Source organism: Mytilus galloprovincialis, chromosome 11 (assembly GCF_965363235.1).
Source record: "Mytilus galloprovincialis chromosome 11, xbMytGall1.hap1.1, whole genome shotgun sequence".
Lineage (NCBI taxonomy): Eukaryota > Metazoa > Mollusca > Bivalvia > Mytilida > Mytilidae > Mytilus > Mytilus galloprovincialis.
In genome coordinates this window covers 3,930,561-3,957,873 of record NC_134848.1, presented here as the reverse complement: position 1 = coordinate 3,957,873, position 27,313 = coordinate 3,930,561, and the positions used below count along the sequence as shown (strand labels likewise).

General features: G+C 33.0%; 1 long non-coding RNA gene across 1 annotated transcript; it reads right to left on the bottom strand.

Moving 5' to 3' along the window:
• Positions 1 to 484: 484 nt before the first annotated feature.
• Positions 485 to 4,925, bottom strand: LOC143051513 (uncharacterized). The gene is made up of 3 exons (XR_012970817.1): positions 4,803 to 4,925; positions 2,188 to 2,280; positions 485 to 1,175 (listed from the first exon to the last, which is right to left on the bottom strand). It is a non-coding gene; the product is annotated as an uncharacterized LOC143051513 (long non-coding RNA).
• Between the last annotated feature and the right edge of the window lie 22,388 nt (positions 4,926 to 27,313).

Genomic DNA, 27,313 nt, shown 5'->3' with positions numbered 1-27,313 from the left:
TCCTCAGAGGAAAAGTACTTTTCCTCAAGGGAAATCAAATTTCCCTGAAGGAAAAAGATTTTTCCTCAAGGGAAATTGTTTTTTCCTCAAGGGAAAAAGATTTCCCTTAGGGAATTTGCTGCATAATTATTTCCTTAGAGGAAATTCTATTTCCTTAGAGGAAATTCTTTTTCCTTTGAGGAAATTTGCAGCTTCAAATTTTCCTTGGAGGAAATACTTTTTCCTGTGAGGAAATTTGTAGCTTCAAATTTTCCTTGGAGGAAATACTTTTTCCTGTGAGGAAATTTTTGACAAACACTTTTCCTTGGAGGAAAATTCAAGACAACAAATTTCCTCTAAGGAAATCATTGATCTTCAAATTTCCTCTAGGGAAATTTCTGAACATCAAATTTCCCTTAAGGAAATGTTTTTCCTCTATGGAAATTTCATAACAGTACAAACAGTATTAATATATTTTCTCCTAGACTGAATTATTGATACAAAAGATAATTAAAACTTTAATACTGTAATACAAATTTTCATGGTGAGTATTAAACATACAAAAACAAAAGGCTGACTGTTTAGCATGTTTAAGACAATACAATAATAAGCAAAACGCTATGAATATCATACCATTTGTGATGTTATTAATATTGTGCTCATATTTGCATATTAAATCAAATAAACACTTTTCATGTCAAATTAACTTGTCTTCTGTTTCAGCTGCTGTGTATTCGACCCCCTACATAACTGTTCAGTGCATAAATAATTCAATCCACAAGACATCTTCCTTCAATTGGTTGAATAAATTTTGGCAACATATGTTCTTCAAACATCTTCTTTGTATATTTGATATGATGGAGCCATGTACATGAATGGATAAAGCAGGTGTTTATTTCGACAACAAACATGACAAAGATACTATTTTTTTTCTTAATTTCTCCATAATCCATCAGTTAATATGAATGTAGGTTGTTACATTTTACACAATTGTGTTCTTTGATAGTACTCCATTTTGTTTATAGCAATTTTGTAGGATTTTTTCTATTTCTTTTTCCAGAAAAACACACAGTTGAGTTCATTTCACATTAATAATCCAATTAGCACATTATGTAGAAAAGTAATAACAATTAAGTTTCCTCTTCAGTATAGACCTGCAGGACCTGTTGATGATCATAAAAACCAAGATATCTGACCTATAAATACACAAAATAAAATAAAAAATGTTATAAATGGAGAAAAAAACAGCAATATAAATAAGCTTATTTATCATGTTTTAATGAACATTTTGAGAAACTTTCATTTGATATTCTTACTTGTCATGCTTATGAGTTCTCTTATTTCAGTGCTTTGTGTCCAAGATTTAATATTCGTTGTTTAGTGACTTGCAGTGATATTTAAAGTTGAGCCACTTGCAAAAGTTGTTATAGAATGTTCATATGTTGTGTTAATATTTGAACCACTGTCCTATATTATGGTCAGGTTGAGTGCTCACAGACATGAGGCCTAAATTAATATATTGTTTTTTTCCCTAATCCCTATTCTGACAAGCCAGGTGTGGGTAGTTAGGTAGGTAAATAATTTTATTTTTCCCAAAAGCCTGAATATTATCGGATGATCCGGCAAGCCCGAAAATCAGAAATGAATAAAATAATAGTTGGCTTAGTTTTGACAATAAAATTTTATGAGTAGGGCCATTTTTGCAGGGTCGGTCAGGATTGGAGAAACAAACAATATTTTATATTAGGCATGATTTTTTTTTATTAATTGTTATTGACTTTGAACATGTTGAACTAAATTGGATTGTTTAAATCTTTATATGTTGAGATCTTTAATGGATGACCTATAAAGGAAGTGTTTTCTCATTATTGAAGGCAGGCCCATGATTGGCCTTTAATTTCTTGCATCGGCTTCATTGAACTCTGGTGGATAAGTCACTCATTTACCATACCATTTACCATACCACATTTTCTTATTTTTATATGAGTCATCATTCAAAGGCAATTTCTTTTATTACTGTAATTCAGAAACTATCGAAACTTTTTAGTAATGCGAATAATGTGACTGGGTGAGTATCGCAAAAACAGAAACATATATATATATATATCATGTAACTATATAGATCTTTATGCAGATTTTTTTTGTAATCACAATAAGTTGTCCATTCCCTGAAAAATCTGAATTTACAGTATATAGAAGTGGTCTTACCATTTAGGCCTTGTTGTATTCTGTTTATCTTGTTTTGCGCTCATTTCTATTGTAACTGTTTATATTTTTCATTATTTTTCTATATTTCTTGTCCTATAAAACATAAAAAGGGTAAAAACTATTATAAAACATCAGTTTGTGTTTTTCTTTATATTCAGTTATATTTAAAAAGAATGGAATATTTGTGCTATTTCATTTCACAAACTTTTTGCCAGTCATGACTTTCAAAGACTTTCACCCTGGTCAATAGTTTAAAAAACAAACATTCCCATACTTTTTCTTTGTGTTCGTACTAATTTTTCATTTAACAACAAAGACATGATTCAACTATTCTTCTAAAATTTGTTTCGCTTGACTACGTTAAACTCTGAAATATTGTTAACAGTATAATCTGTATGTGTCTCACTTGTCAAAATTTCAAATTAATATATAAATAACCAATAAAAATGCTATGCATGGCTCAGCTTGATACAAACGTACAGGTTGAACCCAGAACAGTTTGGGCAAGTATGGACACAACATTCAAGCTCGATAAACTCTGAATTTTAAATTTGGATTGTGATTCAATAGTTGATGCAGCATAGGTTTCTGACACAGAATGAATGCGGTCCAAGTACTTAAAAATTTTAAATTGACAATTAACCTCTAAAATGGTCCAATATTCAAAATCTCAATACATGGTTAGATGCAGCATATCAACATGATCAAAGAACCCCAATAATTCATTTCATGGTGAAATCAAATAAAGTTAAATTTTGGACCTTTTAGAACTCAATGTGGACCAATTTGATAACGGGCCAAAATATCAAAAATCTTAATGAACGGTTAGATTCAGCATATCAAAGAGCCTCATATAATCAATTTTTGTTAAAATCAAACAAAGTAAAATTTTGGACCCCGATTTGGACCAACTTGAAATTTGGGCCCATAATAAAAAAATCTAAGTAAATATTCAGATTCAGCATATTAATCTGAACACCAAGAATTTAAATATTGTTAAAATCAAAATAAGTTTAATTTTGGACCCTTTGGGCCTTAAGGTAGACCAATTTAAACAGGACCAAAAAACTAGGAATCTAAATACACAGTTAGATTTGGCATATCAAAGAACTCCAATAATTCAATTTTCTATAAAATCAAACAAAGTTTACCATTGGCCCCTATTGGCCCCTAATTCATGTAATTCCTAAACTCTGAACAAAAACTCTGGTCACAAACCTTGTGTTTGAATTTCATAGATTTCTATTACTTGTACTAAAGCAATTAAGCGAAAACTAAATGTCCTGGGACAACGACGACTACATGATAAAATTGAGAATGGAAAAAAGGAATGTGTCAAAGAGACAACAACCTGACCATAGATTCGAGGGTTGGAATCCTTTTCTTTTACCGAGCAATGCATTTGAATGGGAGATATAGTTGGAACCCCTCTTTGCTCTTGGTTGGGACCCCCCTTTTAAAATGGCTGGATCTGCCCCTGAGAAGCATTATAGAAAAATCTATAAGCTTTAACTCAAAATAAGGATAATTTTATTTTTAAAGGGCAGGCACAGATCCAGAGAGGGGTTCAAGGGATTGGAACCCCCCTTTTTCGGATTATCAATGCATTTAAATAGGAACATGTAATTGGACCCCCCCCTTCCCCTTTTGTCCTGGGTTAGAATCCCACCCCCACCCCTTTTTAAAATGACTGGATCCGCCCCTTAAGGGTCTATAATTAAGTTTGACAACATCAGACATACTACTTTATCCAAAAAAAAATGCCACATTTCATCCAATTTAATTTCATCCCTTACTTGCTACATGTATTTCATCCATAATATTTAAAGAAATAAATTTGGGAGGAGTATGATTTTAATTTGCAAGTTATTAACTATCCAAACTAGAGACATTATAGAGTAGATATATATTTGACTAATTTAAATCAAACTTGGGGTGACTGGGAACAAAGATTTAAGGGAATAGATGACAGTTTACCTACAATGACCTAGTTTCATAGCAATAGCATACATTAATAAAGACTACATGGTCATTCTTATGTTTAAACGGGGTTTAAACTTTGGGTGTTCATTTTTTAACGTTTAACATGTTTAAAGCTAACAGTTTCAACTGCATACATGTATCAAGATTTGATCCTACATTATTTAAATATTGAAAAAAATAGCTTTTTAAATTTGGATCTATATATAATTGTGAATGTCACATGGATGTATTTTAATGTAAAGCATCTGAAAAATCATTAGCCGTCTCATATTTATTTCAGTTCTTCAAAAGGCAAATTTATATGAGCTTATGCTGAAAATAGAGATTTCTTATTAAGGAGAAATCCCTGCCCCCCTTTTTGTGTGGAAAATTTTGTTGATTATATAGGGAATCACAGAAACATGACTGAGGCAAGCATCCCCCATCTGAACCCCCACCCCCCCCCCCCCCCCAATGAAAAGTTCTGGATCCCCCCGTCAACCTTTCACTCAGGTCATTGGTGAAGAGTTGTCACATGTTTGTTTAGCTTGTGTAGGTGTAAGTCAGTAAGGAGGCAACCATTTGATGTGTATAGGCCGGGTGAAAAATGTGATTAATCTTGCTTTGTAAACTTGTGCTTTAAATAAAATTACCAATCCATTAAAAAATCTGTGAGCCCAATCTCATCCAGTGAAATAGATTATAGTCTGTTTTCGAAGTTATATGGAAGAAAGTTAGTAGTCCAGATAATTATGACGCATTGCAAGGCATTTTTTCTAAGGAGAGGTGTAGAATGGGGGAAAGGAACCAATAAATTGATCGGATCCGAAATGTTATTCCCAGTAAAGGAGCACCTATTATTTTGTAGGTAATTATTATTAGTGTCGGTGGTCTCACAAGTAAATCAGAGTGAATATTGCATGCACATTAAAATTAGCAGAGAAGAGACAATTATCAACTTGTGTATTATTCATTTTCTCGCAGTTATTTACGGTAAATCAGCTATATAGACTTGGAAGATGTGGTGTATGTATATATATCCCAAAACAGGTGTTCGGTTCTAGTACTATATAGTGGCTATAGTATATGACTTTTAAATAACAATTATCAATTATATCTTTATTCTGTGGCGGGTCGAAGGGGATGGAATCCGGGGTTGGCCTCCCCTAGCATTTTGTGAGCAAGCATTGCATAAATGATAATCTCGGGAATCCTCTCAAGTTCCTATATACAAGGTGATAGGACGTTCCGTTGGAATAGGTTACCTGTGCATCAGGAAAAGTTTTAAGGCATAGCGTGAAAAGGTAACCTATTCCCACGGAACCGAACGTCCTATCACCTTGTATATAGGAACCTTAAAAATATGTGAATAGGTCGGGAAAAACTCTCTTTTGACACTTAGGTATGCTTAGACACCCCTTATTTAATGGAAATATGTAGTTGGAACCCCCTTTATTATGGCTGGATCCGCCCACGATTTTACATGTAAATCAAGCCCCGGGTATTTGTTGGCATAACGGTAACCACGAAAAGGGGGGTGGGGGTCTAATTAAAAGCACGAGGAATTATAAATATACAATTCATCAGGGGTAGAGTGCATCGAGGAATGGGAATTAAAATTGTCTCTTCACGATGATCGAAAAAAGTATCTTGCACGTAATTTTCATCATCTTGTCTGAAACACTCTGAATAATGAGCTTCAAGGCGAAAACAAGGCATGTGAAATACTACTAATAACATACACTTCTTTTTTTATACGTTGTATGGACAAACCCATAAATCCCTCAACAAAAATTGCTTGATTCATGTCATATCAAATAAATTACAGCGCGGAAAGGTAACTTTAATTTAATATCAAAACTAAATTTTTGTTATATTTTTCAATAAATTTATAAATCTTAATTAGGCATGCGTTGCGTGAGTTCCATTTCATGAGACCTACACAGATTTCTATAAAACAAATCAAAAATTATAAATACAGTTTTTCAATTCTTTCCGGCATAGATAAAAAAAATATGTATATAATCAAGGATTTGTATAGTAAGAAAATCCTTGATATAATCTATATACGATTTGGTTGAATTATTTCACTTCATTATAATGATAAATCCTTTAGTTCTTAAATTTTTAATTAAAATGAATTTATCATTTTGATATCTAACGATAAACTTTTTAAATTGAAGTGACATGGTCAGTAACCTAATTAGTTGCATGGCTGATTACCATCTTACAGGTGACCCAGTAATTTTCCATATGACAGCAGCGTGTACCCTCGGGGTTATATCGGGGTGTGTATAACTTATTTTCTGGGGAACATCCTGTCCACGTGTAGTACTTAGCATATATTGCAACAGATGACATTAAACAAATTTTCTTTGTAGCATCGGAGTCAATTTCATGTTCGACCACACAAAATATTTCACAAAAAAGATATGATAAAATCAAAAGAAAAAGATAAAGAAATATTAACAAATAAAGGTGGAATTGAGTAAACGGAGATTCGTGTTTTTATGAGCTTATTTTCAGTGGACAACAACAAATGGAAGTTTTTAACGACCTTGTGTGACCTATAGTTGTTAATGTTTGTGTCATTTTGGTCTTTTGTGGATAGTTGTCTCATTGGCAATCATACCACATCTTTTTGACTGGCTATATACATGATATAATATATATAGCACTTGCACGGTCGGTCCAGTGGACATATTTCATACTAGATAACTTATACAGTAATTCTTTTTATATATATGAAAATTATTGTCCGATCTGATACACGTACCTATAATGTACAGAATTTTGAACAGCTTCAAATATATGGGGTCCGTAGAAACACCGCAAAGGACCTCCTTAGTGCACTAAGAACAAAAATGTGCACTAAGGACCTGATGGAATGATACAACTGTCACAAAGGATATGGCATATAGAAATAGACTTTGTAAAAGGAGAAGGTCCGGTAAGACACCTTTTTGGCCCAAAAATATAGCAGTTTTACAAAATTGTTAAAAGTAAACTTTTAGTTATTTTTTGGACAGTAGAATGCTTCTGCTACATAAATATGGGCTGTTTTTGACAATACATGGCACATATATTGGGTACAAGCACCATAAAGTCATGCTAAATTGCAAAAACCATCTGAAAAGTGACATTTTCCGGCATATTTGGTGGATTTTTCATATTTAATTGAGCTTTTAATGACAAAATCAGTGAAAATCTTCCACATACACTAATAGAATCAAATAAAATAGATACTTAAGTGTTTCAAAAGTGGTCAAAATCTTTCGTCAGATGAACCTGAAATTTGAGGCCAAAATCGGTCCTTACTCCCTTCATAATTTTAAATTATATTTTTTCTAATGTTTTCTCGACACGTGCCTCAAAAAGTTGATTGTCACCTTTAGTATAATCGATAGCAATTCATGTTCGCTCAACCTTGGCCCGTGATCTACTAGTATACTGATTAAACATGTATATGGTATTTCAAATTGTTCTCTATTTTTTTTTCATTTGTTTGTTTTTGCCGTCTTTATTCTGTCTGCTATATTTTTTACTTCTAAATTAATAGCGTATTTTCAACTCTTTTCAGTTTGGGAATTTTTCATCCTTTTAATTTTTAAAAGACAAATAATTGTGAACACTTCACGGAAAAGTGAGGATTGATATTTGGTTGCTTAACGTCCAGTTGCCAATACTTCATTCATTTTTCTAATGTTAAGAACTATGCCATTTATCAATATTTCGATTTGAGCGTTACTGATGAGTCTTGTGTAGACGAAACGCGCGTCTGGCGTACTAAATTATAATCCTGGTACTTTTGATAACTATCACAGCAATGTTTTTAAACATGTTTAGGAAAGGAACATATTTCTGTTTCGATGTTTATATACAAATGCATTACAAGTATAAATATGTATAGGTTGATGACCAATTTATTTCTGACATCTTCTTCATTTTTAACTTTTGTGGATAGGTGTTTCATTGACAGCCGTACCACATCTCCTTTCGCTTATTTTTGTTGTATATATTTTTTAATTCACTTTCCTTGTCTTTTAAAATATATTTATTCCATTATTGTTATTTGATGCCGAAAATAAGAATACGAAGTTATTTGTTAAATGCTATAAATAAGCGAAGTAAAACAACCGTTAATAATTATGTATATGAGCATTACAGGGGCGGATTTAGGCGGGGGCGTGGCGGGCGTGCGCCCACCCCCCCCCCCCCACCCCTAAAATTTGCAAAGCATGGGTTGTCCGGACGTAATAAAGTATCCGACGAAAGCTAATGTCGTCGCATTCAATCTGTCGTAACATTCAAACAAGTATTACTATATAAAACAGTAATTTAACAGAATCATTTAACGTGATTACTAATCAACTGACCTTTTGTTTATTTAAGTTCTATAAACATGTTACACTTCAAAGGAAGGTGTCAAAAGCGGTACTGCATTTGATGACAAATATCATAGGCTTTTAGCAGTTAGAATAAAAAAATTGTGACATTCTAGTTGCAGTTTTAATGAACAATTTCTTTGATAATCGAAGTTCAAAAACATCCCTACATCACTTTACCACGAAGAAGGTGGGAGCCCTACCCGCTATTTGGGTAACCGGTTGGTTATTTCATCATACCAAGAAAGCAGTGTAAGTTAGATTCTTTCTTAAGGAAAGATAAAGATTATGGTTCAAGCGAGAGGTTAGTTTGTTAATTTGACTCATTATTTAATATCTCTGTGACAATACATGATTTCTCACTTGCAACATGTAAATTTTGCCGAAGCATGCATAAACGGTCAAGGCCCAAACCCGTAGGTACTACCGTATTACATGGGATCCCAAGAAAATAAGCACAATGAATTGTTTAAGGATCTCATTTTGATTTTAGTGGTTAGCGGCCATTTTTGTTTGTTTTACAGTATGTAAAAAGTCTAGCACGACCTCCGAAAATAGAACAAAAATAAAAACACGTATCATGAATTGACAAATAAATTGTACCAGTAATCATTTTCGTTTTCAATACCTTATATTGGTCAGATGAGCTATCGTCATTTGCTTCGTCTCACTTTTTTTATATGGAGAATCAGTTTGTGTACTCAGAATTGTTTCTATTCTACTTTTGTTCAGTCCTGTTTTCTGGTAAATATATAGAGGTAGTCAATGAACAGAAACTAATAGATGTTTTGTTAATTATGGTTAATGTAGATTGTCATTTAAATTATGCGGTTTTAGATTGAAACTTTAATTTCTCGCTCATTTTACCACAAATGTTTCTCGCCACACTTCGCTTGGCAAGATATCTATCTACATTGCACCCACTCTAGAAGAATATTTCAATAACTTTGATCATTTTAACCTCAAAAAAAATTTCGAAATTTTATTCTGCGCCCCCCTAACGTCAAATCCTGTATCCGCCCCTGCATTATATCTATTTATAAAATATTTTAAATACAAGCATACATACCATTTGTGACACCAATTTCATTTATTTCCAAATCTTAAAATCATACATTTCCGTTCTTTAGCGTTTCTTAATAATGGCAGAACGTACGGGCTTAAGAGTCATATGATTAAGTTAACTAAATAATTTAGTTCTCCCACATCATTAGCGGATTTAGGGGGTTAAAGCGAGCCCACCCCCGGTTGAAAATCTTAAAATATTTTTTGTATTAACCATTTCTTGTTTTAATGTTATCTTTACTATAATTTGAATATCTAGCACTGAATAGAGTGACACGTTGTCGCTACACTTCTTTAAATATACACAAGTCATAATAACATTGGCCAGAGGGTAACTTGATAATTAGAGGACCAAAGGATTTAATTAAGACAATCCAAGGCTGCTATCTCTATATTTTATTATATATATCTTTATTAGCCTCCCTTAGAGTGATACAACAATTGCAAAACGGGTAGATACGATCTGTAATCAAATAATTAAACTTATAAAATTAATACTTAAAATTTTATTTAGAGTAACCATATGCCGGATGAACAAAAAGTGTGCCATTTCTTGAAAAACATATGGTTTGGTATAACATGAAAACTTCTCTAGTGTTTTAAACATTTCTCACATAACCCCTCCCCCAAACCCCCACTTCAAGCGCTAGGTCCGCGCCTTCCCATAGTGCTTATTACATTATAAAATAAAATGGTATTCATCTTCAATTGTTGAAATAAAGATGAATTGTTAAAAAAAAAAGCATTGACACCAGTTTAAAGTTATCGTTCATAGAAGACAGTTATGATTTATTCTATAATTCTCTTTTTAAAACGTAAAATAATTTAACCTCTTGGAGTTTTTCTATATATTACTTCTGTAATCGGATTTTGAAGAACCCCATGGACACCACATACTCTCAAATGTCTTTCAAGGAATAATGATAGTATGTAAACTCTTGTGTTGTTAGTAACGAAATGAAATATCAAAAGCATTTGTTTCTCAATTTTAATCTCAAAATAGGGTTCTTTAAATAAAAAAAAAGCTTGCATAGCAATTTCCTTAAAAACTAAATATATATAACAAAGGCAAAGTTTTAAAACACAAAATTTATTTTTTATTTTTCTTTCATAAACTTGAATTTATACCACACTAAACCGTTAGGTTAACAACCATTGATTAATCAATAAGTAACGACATGATGATTCGGGAATCTGCAATAAAAAATTACAAAATCTATTGATACCTTACTTTATAGATTGGAGGTATTTAATCATATCCTCTTATATTCATGTTCGCTGTGATCTTAAAACATCGTTTTAGTGTCCTTAATGCAAAAACTTTCTTCTTAGTGCACCAAGAAGTCTTTTGCGGTATTTCTACACACCGAAATATATGGCCTTATTATTGGTAATATACCATATTAGTGTCACTAATGGCTTAACGTGTTACCAAATTAAAAAGAAGAAATAGACTCAAAACCGCATTTTTAACTTTAGATTTTTTTTCAATCCCAAAATAGAGAAGAGGTCCGGTATACAGACTTATTAAAAAGTCCAGATGAGAAGTTTAACTTGCTTTTCTATTCCCGGCACTTTTAACTGTTTCTTGACGCATGCAAAAAAAAAAAAAAAATGCAGTACCTGGTTAAAAGTTGCGCATTGACAAATTATAATCTTTCGATTAAATGATCTTAAATCTATATATGGTCTTAATTTTAAAAGTTATAAAATCTAAATGTGAAGTGATCTAAAATGTTCAATATTAATGAGTATTTTCGCTGTGAAATGAATCTAAGGTCGTCTAAAAGTATATACATGTGTATTTGACCCGACTACTGACTACATAGTAAACTATTCATTATGTACCTATAAGGGGGGTCTGAGCGGGACTCGGGATTGTCGAGGCGTATTTTTTGTAAACGTGACACATGAAAGTCAAATTATGAGGGAGGGTAGGAGGGGTACTGATCCCGAAATCCCGAGCTTAAAAACACGAAATCCCGAAATCCCGGGCTTAAAAACACGAAATCCAGAGGTCCCGAAATTCGAAAAAAGAATTATCGTATCCCGAAAGGGTCAATCCCGAAATCCAGAGCTTAAAAACACCCGATCCCGCAGTCCCGATAAAAGTTTTAAGTAATTACCATTTATTGCTTTTGAGACACGGCGGGACATGTGAACCCCCCCCCCCCCCCCCCCCCATCCTGTTTTCTTTTTACAAATATCACAAAAATAAAATTTTGAATCCAACCAAAAAGTATACGGATCTTTAGATTAATATAACAAAGAAGTGTGTACAGTTTCAAGCAATAATCATAAATTTTTTTTGAGATACGGCGCGACATGTAAAAAAAAACCTCCCCTTTTTTACAAAATACTCAATAACTCAAAAATAAAATTTTGAGTCATCACCAAAAAGTATACAGATCTTTAGATTAATATAACAAAGAAGTGTGTACAGTTTTAAGCAATAATCATAAATCGTTTTTGAGATACGGCACGACATGTAAAAACCCCCTCCCCCTTTTTTACAAAATACTCAATAACTCAAAAATGAAATTTTGAATCATCACCAAAAAGTATACAGATCTTTAGATTAATATAACAAAGAAGTGTGTAAAGTTTTAAGCAATAATCATAAATCGTTTTTGAGATACGGCGCGACATGTAAAAAACCCTCCCCCTTTTTTACAAAATACTCAATAACTCAAAAATGAAATTTTGAATCATCACCAAAAAGTATACAGATATTAAGATTAATATAACTAAGAAGTGTGTAAAGTTTTAAGCAATAATCAAGAATTGTTTTTGAGATACGGTGCGACATGTGAAAAAAAACACACCCCTGTTTTAGTTACAAAGTGCCGTAACTCAAAAAGTTTAAATCTTATTTTCACCAAAAAGTATACAGATCATTTGACCATCATAAAAAACAACTATATTAAGTTTCATGAAATTTAGATAAGTCGTTCTCAAGTTACGGTGCGACATGTTTACGCCGGACAGACAGACGGACAGACGGACGGACAGACAGACGGACGGACGGACGGACGGACGGACACCGGACATTTGTATACCATAACACGTCCCGTCAAAATTTTGACGGGCGTATAAAAATAGCAGAATTGTTCACTTACATAGTGTAAGCGGGATGGCATCATGCGAGAATCTAAAAAAAATAAGTAGTAACCAAGCGGGATCCGTGAACAAAACCCCCAATGAGACCCCATTAGTTGTGGCTTATTTTGGTCTTTTTAGTTAGTTTCTTTCCCCTACATTACTTGACCGTTTTTGTAAAACAACAGCACTCGAGGTCTGACAGTATTTTACCAAGAAATGCACAAAATATTCAAAAAGAAGGCCTAGAAAATTTAAATATTGGTATGCACACATACTCCCCTATCAGCACAGACAATTATATTTTTGTAAAGGCGCCAAACTCGTTTCTAATATTTATAATAGAACCGAAAAGAAAATGGAAATGGAAATGGGGAATGTATCAAAGAGATAACAAAAGAGGGACGAAAGATACCAAAGGGACAGTCAAACTCATAAATCTAAAACAAACTGACAACGCCATGGCTAAAAATGAAAAAGACAAACAGAAAAACAACAGCACACATGACACAACATAGAAAACTAAAGAATAAACAACACGAACCCCACCAAAAACTAGGGGTAATCTCAGGTGCTCCGGAAGGACAACATGACCAAAGAGCAGATAACAGCTGGGTCTTCATTGCAACGAGAAAATCCTGGAACCTGAGACTGGGGTGGATCTAGTCATATAAAGGAGGGGTTCCTCACCCAGGACAATTTTTTTTTTGGGGGGGGGGGGGGTCCAACTACATGTCCCCATTCAAATGCATTGATCGTCCAATAAAGAAAGGGGGTTCCAACATGTCCAACCCTCAGCCCCCCCTGGATCCATGCCTGTGAGGCATGCTTTAGCTTGCCATTAAACAAAAATGTATACTAGTTGAGTGATAATGGACGTCATACTAAACTCTTCAATATAAAAAAAAGAAACTAAAATAAAAATCATACAAAGGTCACAAAGGCCATAACTTCTGGCTCCTGGATTAGGAAAAGTGCAAAATGCAGTGAGGATAAAAGCCTTTACTGTAAATTCCTGAAATTACAATTATATAAATCATCTCACATCTTTGTGCATTCCTTGAAATTGGTCATATTAATAAATGCATGCAATATTTTCAGAAAATTTCAATATATAGGCTTTTAAAAGTCAATCTTGTGCATGATTATCAATGATTATACTCGCACAATTAACACATGTGGTTCTCAAAACTCAGAGGTGTCCATGCTATTTATGACAACATTTTAATCAAGTATAAATTTACAAAATTTGTTTAGAACTATATGATTTTTAGGTTTTTAAGCATAGATATAGTAGGTCAGGATCTGCGAACTCTCACTGACTGACTGAGCACATGAATTCAACACTAGTTTTTTGGTGATGTTGGTGTTGCTTAGTGTTTTGTTTTGTTTTTCTTTTCTGCATCTTATGTTTTGCCTTGGCATTGTCAGTTTCTCTTTCATTGCCTTTGGTTTTTTTTGTTATGTTAAATAACAAGTCACAAGAGAGAAAAAACAATAAAAATATGTGAAAAAATGGCTTAGTTCAGTATATATTAAGGAAAGAGATAACAAATAGCTAAATAAGAAAAAAGAAAATTCCTTTTCTACAGTCAATTGTCTGATAATCTAGAAGATAGCCTGATTTGGTCTAATTCTCCTGAATTCTATCAGGTACTTTATTCCAACTTTTTTAATTCAAACAAACCATGTCTTAGATAGTCTTGGAATTAGAATACATTAATCATAAAATTTTCATAATACTTTGGTGAATTATCTATTGATATAATCATGATAATTAAGCTCCTTTTTAATTTTTAGGGATTTTAAATTTTTGATTTAAAGTTAGGGATTTTATTCATAAAAGGGGGGATTTTTCCAGTACGTATACTATTAATAATGCTTTGAGCAATTTTCATGAAACTTGGTGAATTATTTTTGTATAACATAAACATGATAATTTTCCTTTTAATTTAAAAAAAAATCTGATTTATGTCATTGTACTATCATGACTTGGGATTAGGATAGTCTCAAGAATGCTTTCACAAATTTTTATGAAACTTTGGTGAATTGTTTTTATATCTTGACAAACTCCCTTTTTAGCTCACCTGACCTGAAAGGTCAAGAGGGCTTTTCTCATCACTTGGCGTCCGTCGTCCGTCGTCCGTAAACTTTTACAAAAATCTTCTCCTCTGAAACTACTGGGCCAAATTCTACCAAACGTAGCCACAATCATCCTTGGGATATCTAGATTAAAAAATGTGTGGGGTGACCCGTCAAACTAACCAAGATGGCCGCCATGGCTAAAAATAGAACATAGGGGTAAAATGCAGTTTTTGGCCTTTAACTCAAAAACCAAAGCATTTAGAGCAAATCTGACATGGGGTAAAATTGTTTATCAGGTGAAGATCTATCTGCCCTGAAATTTTCAGACGAATCGGACAACCTGTTGTTGGGTTGCTGCCCCTGAAATGGTTATTTTAAGGAAATTTTGCAGTTTTTGGTTATTATCTTGAATACTATTATAGATAGAGATAAACTGTAAACAGCAATAATGTTCAGCAGAGTAAGACCTACAAATAAGTCAACAAGACCAAAATTGCCAGTCAACCCCTTAAGGAGTTATTGCCCTTTATAGTCAATTTTTAACAACTTTTCATCATTTTTTGTAACTTTTCTAAAAATCTTCTTCTCTAAAACTACTTTGCCAAATTTAATCAAACTTGGCGACAATTATCATTGTGGTTTATAGTTTAAAAAATGTGTCCGATGACCCAGCCTACCAAACAAAATGGCCGACATGGCTAAAATTAGAACATAGTGGTAAAATGCGGTTTTTGCTTTATATCTTTGAAACCAAGACATTTAGGGCAAATCTTTCAAGATTTTAATGTCCATCAGAATAAGATATATCCCCTCACAAATTTTCAGTTGAATCGGACAACCTGTTGTTGGGTTGCTGCCCTTAAATTGGTTATTTTAAGAAAATTTTGCAGTTTTTGGTTATTATCTTGAATACTATTATAGATAGAGATAAACTGTAAACAGCAATAATGTTCAACAAAGTAAGATCTTCAAATAAGTCAGCATGATCAAAATTGTTAGAGGAACCCCTAAGGAGTTATTGTCCTTTAGAGTCAATATTAAACAACTTTTCCTCATTTTTGTAACTTGTATACAAATCTTTTCTAAAACTACTTGTCCAAATTTAACCAAACTTGGCCACAATCATAATACTAGGGTATCTATTTTTAAAAAGAGTGTCTAATGACCCCGCCTACCAACAAAGATGGCCGACATCAGTAAACACATTAACAGGTGAGGGACTCAGGCTCTTGAGAGCCTCTAGTTATTATTATGACCCAAAGTGGAGGGGGCATAATGTTTAACACTTGTCAGATCGTTTGTCCGTCTGTCCCAAAGTTGTTTTTTGTTCTCTTACAGTACTTTAGTTTGCCTCAACCAAATTCAATTAAACTTTTACAAAAGCTTGTTATCACAATTCTCAGATCAAGTTTGAATTTTGGTGATGTCAGTGTTACTGTACTAGAGTATCAGAGTTATGCCCCTTTAGAAATGGGGAAAATATGCTGAATTTTTGGTTTCCTGTTCTCTAAAATTTAGTTTGTCTCAACCAAATGTTATGAAATCAATACACAATGCTTATCATCACAAAATACAGATTAAGTTTGAATTTTGGTAGTGTCTCTTTTACTAAATTCTATAGTTATGTTCTTTAAAAATGGAAAAAATTGTTTCGGCCTTCTAACTTAAGTTTTCCTCAACCAAATTTTATTAAACTTTAAAAAAATACTTTTTATCATAATTTTAATCAGATCAATTTCAAATTTTGGTAGTAAAACTTTTACCGTTCTTCAGTTATGTTCCTTTAAAACTTTGAATAATATGCAAGCTGGAGTATCATTCCCTATTTATCATGTATATTTTTTATAAGATGCAGAGTTAAGGAACTTTAGTTGTTGCAAAGTTATTTTAAAATTGTCCATTTTCAAAAACTTTGAAATCTTTTTAGAAATTTATGTATTTGTTAAAAAAATCGCAGCCTTAAACTTATAGTCACTTGAGATATATATCTATAAATGGAGCCAAATTATATACATGTTTTATGTCAATAAATACCGCTGTTTGTGCATGTTTTGTTTTTTTTGGAGGGCAGGGGTCTTATTTGCACAGTGCTCATAACTTTTTAGTCGATCATTAAAATTCATTTAAAGCTTAAAGACCAGCTATAAGGGCAAGAAGCTTATCAAGCACTCACGGTTTAGATTTTTATTAAACACACATTAATATACATAATGTACATTAAACAGAAAAAAATATTGATGCAAGATGTCATTCAACTTTTACTCTTTTATGTATAGGACAAGAACTATAGAAGATACAGAGAAATTATATACAGCAGAAATGATTCAACTTTTACTCTTTTATGTATAGGACAAGAACTATAGAAGATACAGAGAAATTATATACAGCAGAAATGATAGGCAATGTAAAATTTGCAGAAGCCAACTAAACCTAAATGGTAAGGCACATTTTTATATAAAAAAGTTATTGAACTTGAAAGATGATTACTAGTATCATGATTACTATAAAAATTAAAAGATGTGGTATATTAAATATGAAAACTATCATGGCTTTGAGAAAGCAACTGTAGGCCTGTTACGACCTTCAATAATGAGAAAATCCATACCCTATACTATAGTCAAAGTAGGCAGCTATAAAAGACCTAAAGATGAAACATTGAAACAATCCAAACTGTAAAACTAATCATGGTAATTGCCTAGTTTATAACAAAATAAATTACAAAAAATAAATATGACTGGTATGAAACAACAACAACAACAACCACTAAATTTTAGTGTCAGACTAAACTGACAAAAGCTACAGGCTCAGAACTTTGGACAGGCACAATAGGAATATGGCAAGGTTATATAAAAATAAGATGTGGTATGATTGCCAATAAGACAACTCTCCACCAGACAACCAATGATGTAAATTTCCTGCAAACACGGACTTGACTTCTGTAAATCAACTAATTTTTCGTGAATACTTTATTTGGCATTTTATACTTTCTAGTCTACATCGCAGTTATTTATTTTTCTCGAGTTCAAGTTTACTTAATGTATTTTAATAAGGAAAGATACACATGAAAAACATTTATTGCTGTTTCTCTCTCCATTTATAACATTTTATTTGTTTATTTTGTGTATTTATAGGTGATCAGACATCTTGGTTTTCATGATCAATAGATCATTACTGAAGAGGAAACTTAAAGTTGAAATTTATTTACATAGTGCATAATTGGATTAATTTGAAATGGAATGTGTGCTTTCTTGCAAAAAAGAAATAGGAAATTTCAACATTATCACATGATAATGACCATAAACAAAATGGAGTTCTATCATAGATACACAAAAACACTATTGCATAAAAGCAACAACATATCTTAATCAAAAGAAAGGAGAATGCTGAACAAATACTATTTTGTTGTTGAAAAAAGGAACACCAGTTTTATCCACTCATTTACATCGCTCCCTCATATCAAATATACAGAAGAAGATCATTGAAGAACAATTTGCAAAAATGATTTCTCTTAGAATTGAAGGGAATTGTTTAGTGAATGGAATAATGTATTCACTGAATTCTTACTAGTGGATTGAATAACTGTATACAAGCTGAAACAGAAGAAATTCTAATTTAAAATAACACGAAAAGTGTTTATTTTATTATTTAATCTGCAAATATATAAACAAATTCTTTAGAACACCACAAATGGTATGACATTCAAATTGGTTGCTTAATAATGTATCGCATTGAAACAATTACAAAGAAAATAGAAGCATTTGCTCCAAAAAAAAATATAAATCAAAGTTAAATTTATATATAAAGTATAAACAATACCTAGATCTAAACAGTCAGACTGTATTATTTTCAATGTCATTAAAATGTTGAGTCAAACATTTATTAAAGTTTTAAATATCATTTGCATCAATTATACAGTCTTGTAATAATTAAATTTATACTGTTTGTATACATGGTGTAGTGAAGAAATGTTTAACAAGTAAAAATAAGGGAAAACATTTCCTTAAGGGAAATTTGATGTTCAGAAATTTCCTTAGAGGAAATTTGAAGAACAATGATTTCCCTAGAGGAAATTTGTTGTCTTGAATTTTCCTCCAAGGAAAAGTGTTTGTCAAAAATTTCCTCACAGGAAAAAGTATTTCCTCCAAGGAAAATTTGAAGCTACAAATTTCCTCACAGGAAAAAGTATTTCCTCCAAGGAAAATTTGAAGCTGCAAATTTCCTCAAAGGAAAAAGAATTTCCTCTAAGGAAAAAGAATTTCCTCTAAGGAAATAGAATTTCCTCAAAGGAAATAGAATTTCCTCAAAGGAAATTATTATGCAGCAAATTCCCTAAGGGAAATCTTTTTCCCTTGAGGAAAAAACAATTTCCCTTGAGGAAAAATCTTTTTCCTTCAGGGAAATTTGATTTCCCTTGAGGAAAAGTACTTTTCCTCTGAGGAAATTGTTAAAAAAAGGGGCATAACTTTTTCAACAGTGGTGCTAGATCCAAAAATTTTTAGGACAAATATCAGAGAACCAATACCAACCAAGTTATCAACTTTGTTTTGACTTAACTCCAAAAATTAAGGTGACAACTTTTGCACTCAGCGGAATTGCAAACTTGTCCCGGAGACTGTTTTTATTTACCATTATTATTGATGCATTGTTTATTTGTTATGTAATTATTATTGTATTAAGAGAGCCTTATTGAAAATTGGTGTAATCCAAATGAGTTACTCTCTCTAAATAAAGATATTATTATTATTATTACTCCCAACTCTACTTTTGTAACTCGCTACTCGACTTTTGTAACTCGCAACTCGACTTTTGTAACTCGCAACTCGACTTTCATAACTCGCAACTCGACTTTTGTAACTCGCAACTCGACTTTCGTAACTCCCAACTCGACTTTTGTAACTCGCAACTCGACTTTTGTAACTCGCAACTCGACTTTCGTAACTCCCAACTCGACTTTTGTAACTCGCTACTCGACTTTCTTAACTCGCAACTTGCAACTCGACGATAAGAAACCCTCGTCGGAGACTCTCTGTATTCTGTCTAAAAAAAAATTCCTGAAATATTTACTATCTAAGGGGTCATACCAGTTGAATATATATTAAAATAAGTAAAACATGTAGAAGGAAGAATGTGTCCATAGTATACGGATGCCATAATAATAATAATAATAATATCTTTATTTAGAGAGAGTAACTCATTTGGATTACACCAATTTTCAATAAGGCTCTCTTAATACAATAATAATTACATAACAAATAAACAATGCATCAATAATAATGGTAAATAAAGATTATGTACAATTTAAAATACAATAAACAATTATGATATGGCATTACAGTAAAAATATGATGGTAATGTTAAAAGTACATAGATTTGTATTTATGTTTAAATTCGGATACTGAAGTGTATTTGATTTTTTTATTGAATTAGGAAGAGCATTCCACGCTTTTGGTCCATTGTACGAGAAACTAGACTTATACAACTCTGTATTTGGTTTTGGAATAATAAAATTATCTGAGGATGAAAATCTCGTATTATATTTTTGGTTTGCAGAGGCTGATACAATAAGACTGGACATATATTCTGGAGCTAAGCCATGTTTTGCCTTATACATTAGTAATGATTTGTGATAAAGTATTCTTTGTGTGATTGGCACAATGTTACATTCGTGAAATAATTCTCTTGAAGGTTTGGTGTAATCATGTTCGTCTAAAATTATTCTTGCTGCCCTTTTTTGCAGTTTTAGTAAACTATCTAATAGAAAGTTATTACAGTTTCCCCATATTGAACAACAATAATCTAAGTGAGGTAAAACGTAAGCGTTATAGTACATTTGTCTAGCTTTATGATTTAAAGATTTCTTTATCCGTTTTAGTAAAGCTAAAGAAGAGTACTATCATTTCCTATCTTTAGTGGACCGTGAAATGGGATAAATCTCTCATTTGGCATTAAAATTAGAAAGATCACAATGTCATAGGGAACATATTTCTCGCAACTCGACTTTTGTAACTTGCAACTCGACTTTCTTAACTCGCAACTCGACTTTCTTAACTCGCAACTCGACTTTCTTAACTCGCAACTCGACTTTTGTAACTCGCAACTCGACTTTTGTAACTCGCAACTCGACTTTCTTAACTCGCAACTCGACTTTCTTAACTCGCAACTCGACTTTTGTAACTAGCAACTCGACTTTTGTAACTCGCAACTCGACTTTTGTAACTCGCAACTCGACTTTCTTAACTCGCAACTCGACTTTTGTAACTCGCAACTCGACTTTCGTAACTCCCAACTCTACTTTTGTAACTCGCTACTCGACTTTTGTAACTCGCAACTCGACTTTTGTAACTCGCAACTCGACTTTCTTAACTCGCAACTCGACTTTTGTAACTCGCAACTCGACTTTCGTAACTCCCAACTCTACTTTTGTAACTCGCAACTCGACTTTTGTAACTCACAACTCGACTTTCGTAACTCCCAACTCGACTTTTGAAACTCGCTACTCGACTTTCTTAACTCGCAACTTGCAACTCGACGATAAGAAACCCTCGTCGGAGACTCTCTGTATTCTGTCTATTTTTTTTCTTGAAATATTTACTATCTAAGGGGTCATACCAGTTGAATATATATTAAAATAAGTAAAACATGTAGAAGGAAGAATGTGTCCATAGTATACGGATGCCATATCGGCACTATCATTTTCTATGTTTAGTGGACCGTGAAATGGGATAAATCTCTCATTGGGCATTAAAATTAGAAAGATCATATCATAGGGAATATATTTACTAAGTTTCGAGTTTGTTGGACTTCAACTTCATCAAAAACTACCTCGACAAAAACTTTAACCTGAAGCGGGACAGACAGACAGACGGACGAACGAACGAACGAACAGACGAACAGACTAGAAAACATAATTCCAATAAATGGGGCATAAACATTTATTGTCGAAAGTGAAAACTTTAACCTGAAGCCGGACAGAAGGATGGACGAACAGATCTAGACTAGAAAAAAAAATTCCATAAATGGGGCATAAAAATTTATTGTTACAAGTGAATGTAGTGATTTGGCCAAAATGAAAGTTGGGTAGAGATTAGAGGGAGGCAGGACTTATTCGGAATATCGGGATCGGGTGTTTTGAAGCTCGGGATTTCGGGATTGATCTTTACGGGATGCGGAATTTATTTTTTTTTAATTTCGGGATGTCGGTATTAAATTTCGTTGAATACGCACCTCGGGATATATGTTTTTAAGTCCGGGATTTCGGGATCAGGACCCCTCAGACCAACCCTCAAATGAGCCGTAGTCATTTATACGAGATTCAAAGCCTACCATTGGCATGTTAATAGGGATCTCAAAAGGAAAAGCACTGAAGAATTGTCTAAGAAGCACATTTTATTAGAATAATAATGGTCTATAAGCAGTTTCATTTATTTCATGTTTGAAGCGGTGCAAATTTTTAATTTAATTTGACTTTTACCAAAAAATGCATTGTAGCAAAGGGGAAGAATAACTGTGGTATAAGGCCAGAAACACGAAAAATAATTGAATTTAACAAAAAGGAAACACATAACGGACTTTGGAAAAAAAGGAGAGGGCTTTTGATACCTTATATGAAATTCTCCAGTCATATTATCTTTTACAAAAATTCATCCTACAACAGTTTACAAGTTGTATATGTGGGTGTGTTCTAGTTTTCTATATATGTTAACACTAATAAAATCTATATACACAATCCTTGTTAGTATAATTGGCAATTACACCCATCTTTGATGATAAATCGAGATTCGAATCCTCGACAAGGAGTATAGACAGTGTTAACTGCTTTTTGATGTTGTAAGCAGTATTTGACTTCCCAAAAATTCATACATTTAGAGTTTAAAAAAGCCTGGTTTCATATGAAGCCAGTTAAGAACTTTGACGACGTCTGTGTCCACTTGTCCCGGACAAACGGTAATGTCGAGCAGTGGCGGATCCAAGGGGGGGGGGTCCGGGGGTTGGAACCCCCCTTTTGGAAAGTTTGCTATAGCTTGCTACTGCTACTTTCCTTAGGGAGCTACCATTTGATTTTTATGGGGGGGCTAGGATGAAATTTGAAAAAAATAGGCAGGACAGGAGTTTTGAGTAAAAAAAAAGGCAGGATGAGCAACTTGGTAAAAAAAAAAGGCAGGATGACAATTTGTGTAAAAAAAGTCAGGATAAACTAGTAAAAAAAAAGGCAGGACCGAATAGAGTAAGAAATAAAAAGGCAGGACAGAGATTACAACTAAAAAAAAAAGCAGGACAAAATTTTTCATCCTAGCCCCCCCCATAAAAATCAAATGGTAGCTCCCTTAGGCGTCGGCCTCAACTTCCGGTGAGACAGACTATCCCAATGTTCTGCTCCAAGATAATGTAGTACTATAGTGCTAGTGTTCGACTTCTGATTCTTGGATACTTTGAGTTGCTACTCTTTTGAAAAGATTACAGCTTGAATAAAATAAGGAATGAATGTTCAACGACAATTCAGATGAATTTAGCTTCATATTGAAAATAAGTATCACAAACACTACTTTGCGGATCGGCCATTGGCTGAAGAGAAAATCAAAGAAATCTACGCGAGACGGCGTTTCATTCATGAATATTTCATGAATGAACATTTTCCCGCACTATTTTTTACTATGTACGATATTTACAACTGTTTATTATTGAATAAGTAAAAGCCCGAGTGCATCGAAAGAGTCCGGTATGCGAGAACAAGTTAATATTTGACAAAATTGTCGGATAATTGACAAGTGATAATGGTTTGATTTATTTTAACAATACACAGGTGATAGAATATAAAATAATCGATAATTATATGGCTTATGTCTCACGCCAAGGACGATTAAAGGTAAATACCGGCTTATAGAAATAAATAGAAAAGTGCATTGTTTTTGTCAAACTGACATCGATCTGAAAGTTTTGATGCCAAAAATCATTTGAAAACTTTTAATTCGTTAAGTACTCACTGTTTCACATTCCAATGTGGATATAAGGACCTTCACTCGTTCAGCATGTTCAACTGGATCATACTGACAACAGAAAAAACATTGTCTTAATGACAATTAGTATCATAGCATCCGTATAATTTAAAAGCAACTGAGTCATCAACTACTTCTAAAAATATTATAGTTCAGTGTATCAAGACCGAGATCAAGCTAAAGACAAGTGCTGTAGAAATTATTATAATCATTTAATAACATTTGTCCATGTACTAGCAAAATGACTTTCTTAGTGCTTAACAATGCAGTGGCGGATCCAGAACTTTTTATCCTCACTTTATTCCTGGGGCAGTATGATTTTTTAAGATTGACCTATAATTAATAATGTGTCCCCACAGAGGCAATGATTAAATAAATGGCTTAAAACAAAAATCTCAAATGTCATTGACATTAAACAGCGAATCAAAGAATTCAACTTTATTTATAACTAAATTAATAAATATAGGACCATGCTGTTGATTAAATCAAAGTACTGAAGTACTGAACATCAGAGGACCTCAAGTTGTGTTGAATTATTATTATTGATAAATGACAGGTGTTTATACAAGTAATAGCTTTTCTAAAAAGCTTGCCGTATTTTAGCTGATTATATTGAGATCAGTGGTTTGTGAGTAATTTTTTTTCATTGGAATATTGCACTTCAAGCAATATGAAAACATAGCGCTTTTTTTCTACTAATTTGTCATTTTTGTTGTATTATTGGTGGACCCGTGTTATAATGGAAGGAGACTTTATAAAATTGAGAATGGAAATGGGGAATGATATTATAATAATATGTATTCTGTGTCTATAATCAACTTGATAAAAATAGCATATAACCTACACATACTTTTGAGGATTACTACTTGACAAAATGGACAACAACAGAAGACAGTGGCGGATCCAGAGGGGGACGTAAAGTGTGTACGCCCCATCCCCCCCTTTTGCTCGTTTTTTTTTTTTAAATGATTAATCATACACGACTATGTGAACTTTGCCATTTCCTGTGTACTCTATTATTTAATTTTTATCCGACAATTCTTTACTTATAGAGATAATTTTCGCTGGAATTTACCGATTGTCAAAGTCATGTGATTCGCTATGGTGGACCAGTGCTTCGAAAAACGTCGCTCAGTCATTTTGAAATTCAAATTACAGTAACACATTGCTTAAGCTGAGGATTACAATCATGACACCTTCAAAGCGACATAGGATTGAGCAAGAACGTATTGACTTCTATTTCACTATTCCACCAAACAAGAAGTAATACTCTATAGACTATAACACTCTCATGAAAAAAGTTCCATGGCAATATTATTTACCTACGAAAACATGTTTAACCCCAAACGCCATTGTCATGATTGATATGGACTATATCAAATTGCTGTTTGGTGTGAACCAAGCTTTGCGTTGAAGACCAAACTACAACCTTTAATAGTTTACTTTCATAAATTGTGACTTGGATAGACAGTTGTCTTTGGTACTTACATGTATATGAGATCCAGTAATATCTATCTACAAGATTGAGAACACATTTTTTTGTAATAAATTTAAAACATATTTAATTCTGTAATATCTGATAATATGTATCAGTTATTTGTGATTTTTCATTTCATGTGTACTCTCTGGTAATGTCAGTATCAGCATGATCAGTTGATTGGTTGTGATAAGAAAATTGGGGTAGTTTGCAATTGTCATGTGCAGGTACACCACATGTGGATCTTCTTTCCCCTCTCATTTATAAAATTGTGCATGATATTTATCACAGAAACGCACCAGTATTTTGGTGAATGAAACACTTGTCATATTAGATTAAAGTCAGAGGTGGAGTTAGAGGGTTTTTCGGGGGGCCTGGGCCACCCCTTTTTTAGGAAAAATGTTGTTGTTTTTATAGGGAATCACTGAAGCATGACTGGAGTTGGCCCCTTCTTAGGCAGTCAGTGGGCTCCCGCTTATGAAAATTTCTGGATCCACCACTGAAAGTTTGAGTAAAGTTAGATAATGATTTATGACAAATTATGTTGAAATTTGCACAGATAATGAATGAAAAATCTAGTAAATTAAAAAATAGGCACTATTATTAAAAGCTTTCCTTGCTTATTCACAAGGACATATCATATCCTCCATGCTATTCCGATCTGAGTTTTTATTCATACATGTACATACATGTAGTCTGGTGCTGTTCCAAGTAGTCTTCTTTTTTCTGTTTCTTGAGAAGTATTTGTTTTACCTGTTCAGTCACTGTAAAGTGTTACAATTCATATTTAAACGCAACACATAAATAGTGACCAAAAAGGTATGGCTATCCCATGAGAGAAGCTAGAAAAAAGTCAAATGTATACATTTTAAACATTTTTGTGGGACCATGAAAATGTGGTATATAGATAGATATGCATAGATAGACCATAGAACAAATAAGCAAACACATTCAAAGGAGATGTACATGTAAGATGAATTATGAAAAAAAGAGCCATGGCCAGGGGCCCCAAACTTGACAGCATTTGGTGTTGAACAGGTAAAATGTTTGCAGTGACAATAAATATAGCTTTTGTTAGAGGTGACCCAGGTCGCCTTTCTCTAAATCAACTATATTAAACATATTTCTGGGCCGGGTTGAAAAATAAATGAAAATGACTTTAAAAAAAGCTAATAGAAATACACCAAATTTGGGAGACATCTATTTAAATGTTTGAAATAATAAGAAAGTTGACAAGAACTAAGCTTTTTCAGATAATATACAGACTATTGCAGTCAGCCTATAATAGACTCTTTGCCTCCTGAAATGTTTGCTTATACACTGTGCTTTCCTATAATGATTTAAAATCAGTGTGATAGTTTTCATGAAGAACACTGAGCGTACAGGTATTATGACAAGATAAATGTTGTGTTACATGTACATGTATCTACCCAAATAAGTAAAATATAAAAATTCTTGACTTCTAAAACCAGTGATTGATCTCCTGTTTTATATCTCATCACTCTATGCAGATGCTGTGTGAAAAAAAAATTGACTTACCAGTATGCTTCTATCCATTGAGTTGATTTATTATTAATTATTTTGCTTTGGATACACCTTATTGCTACAATATGTATATGTCTGCCATTACAAACTGTACATGCATGTACATCACATATATTCCATGTAAAATTTTGATGTTTTAATACAAAATATATGATGCCACAACATGCACAATGGAAAAGTAATTGTTGTATGACGTTAATGGTTAAAATGGGACAGATCAGACATATCAAATGAAGTTTTCAGTGCTTTTGATATATCAATGGGCAATCTGATGAGTTAAGCCTTTTTTGACTGATTTTTATAGTTTGTTCTTATGTTGTACTGTTATACATGTACCACTGTCCAAGATTAGGGGGAGGATCGGAATCCCGCTAACATGTTTTACCCCGCCACATTATTTATGTATGTTTCTGTCCCAAGTCAGGAGCCTGTAATTCAGTGGTTGTCGTTTGTTTATGTGTTACATATTTGTTTTTCTTTCATTTTTGTATATAAATAAGGCCTTGGTTTTCTGG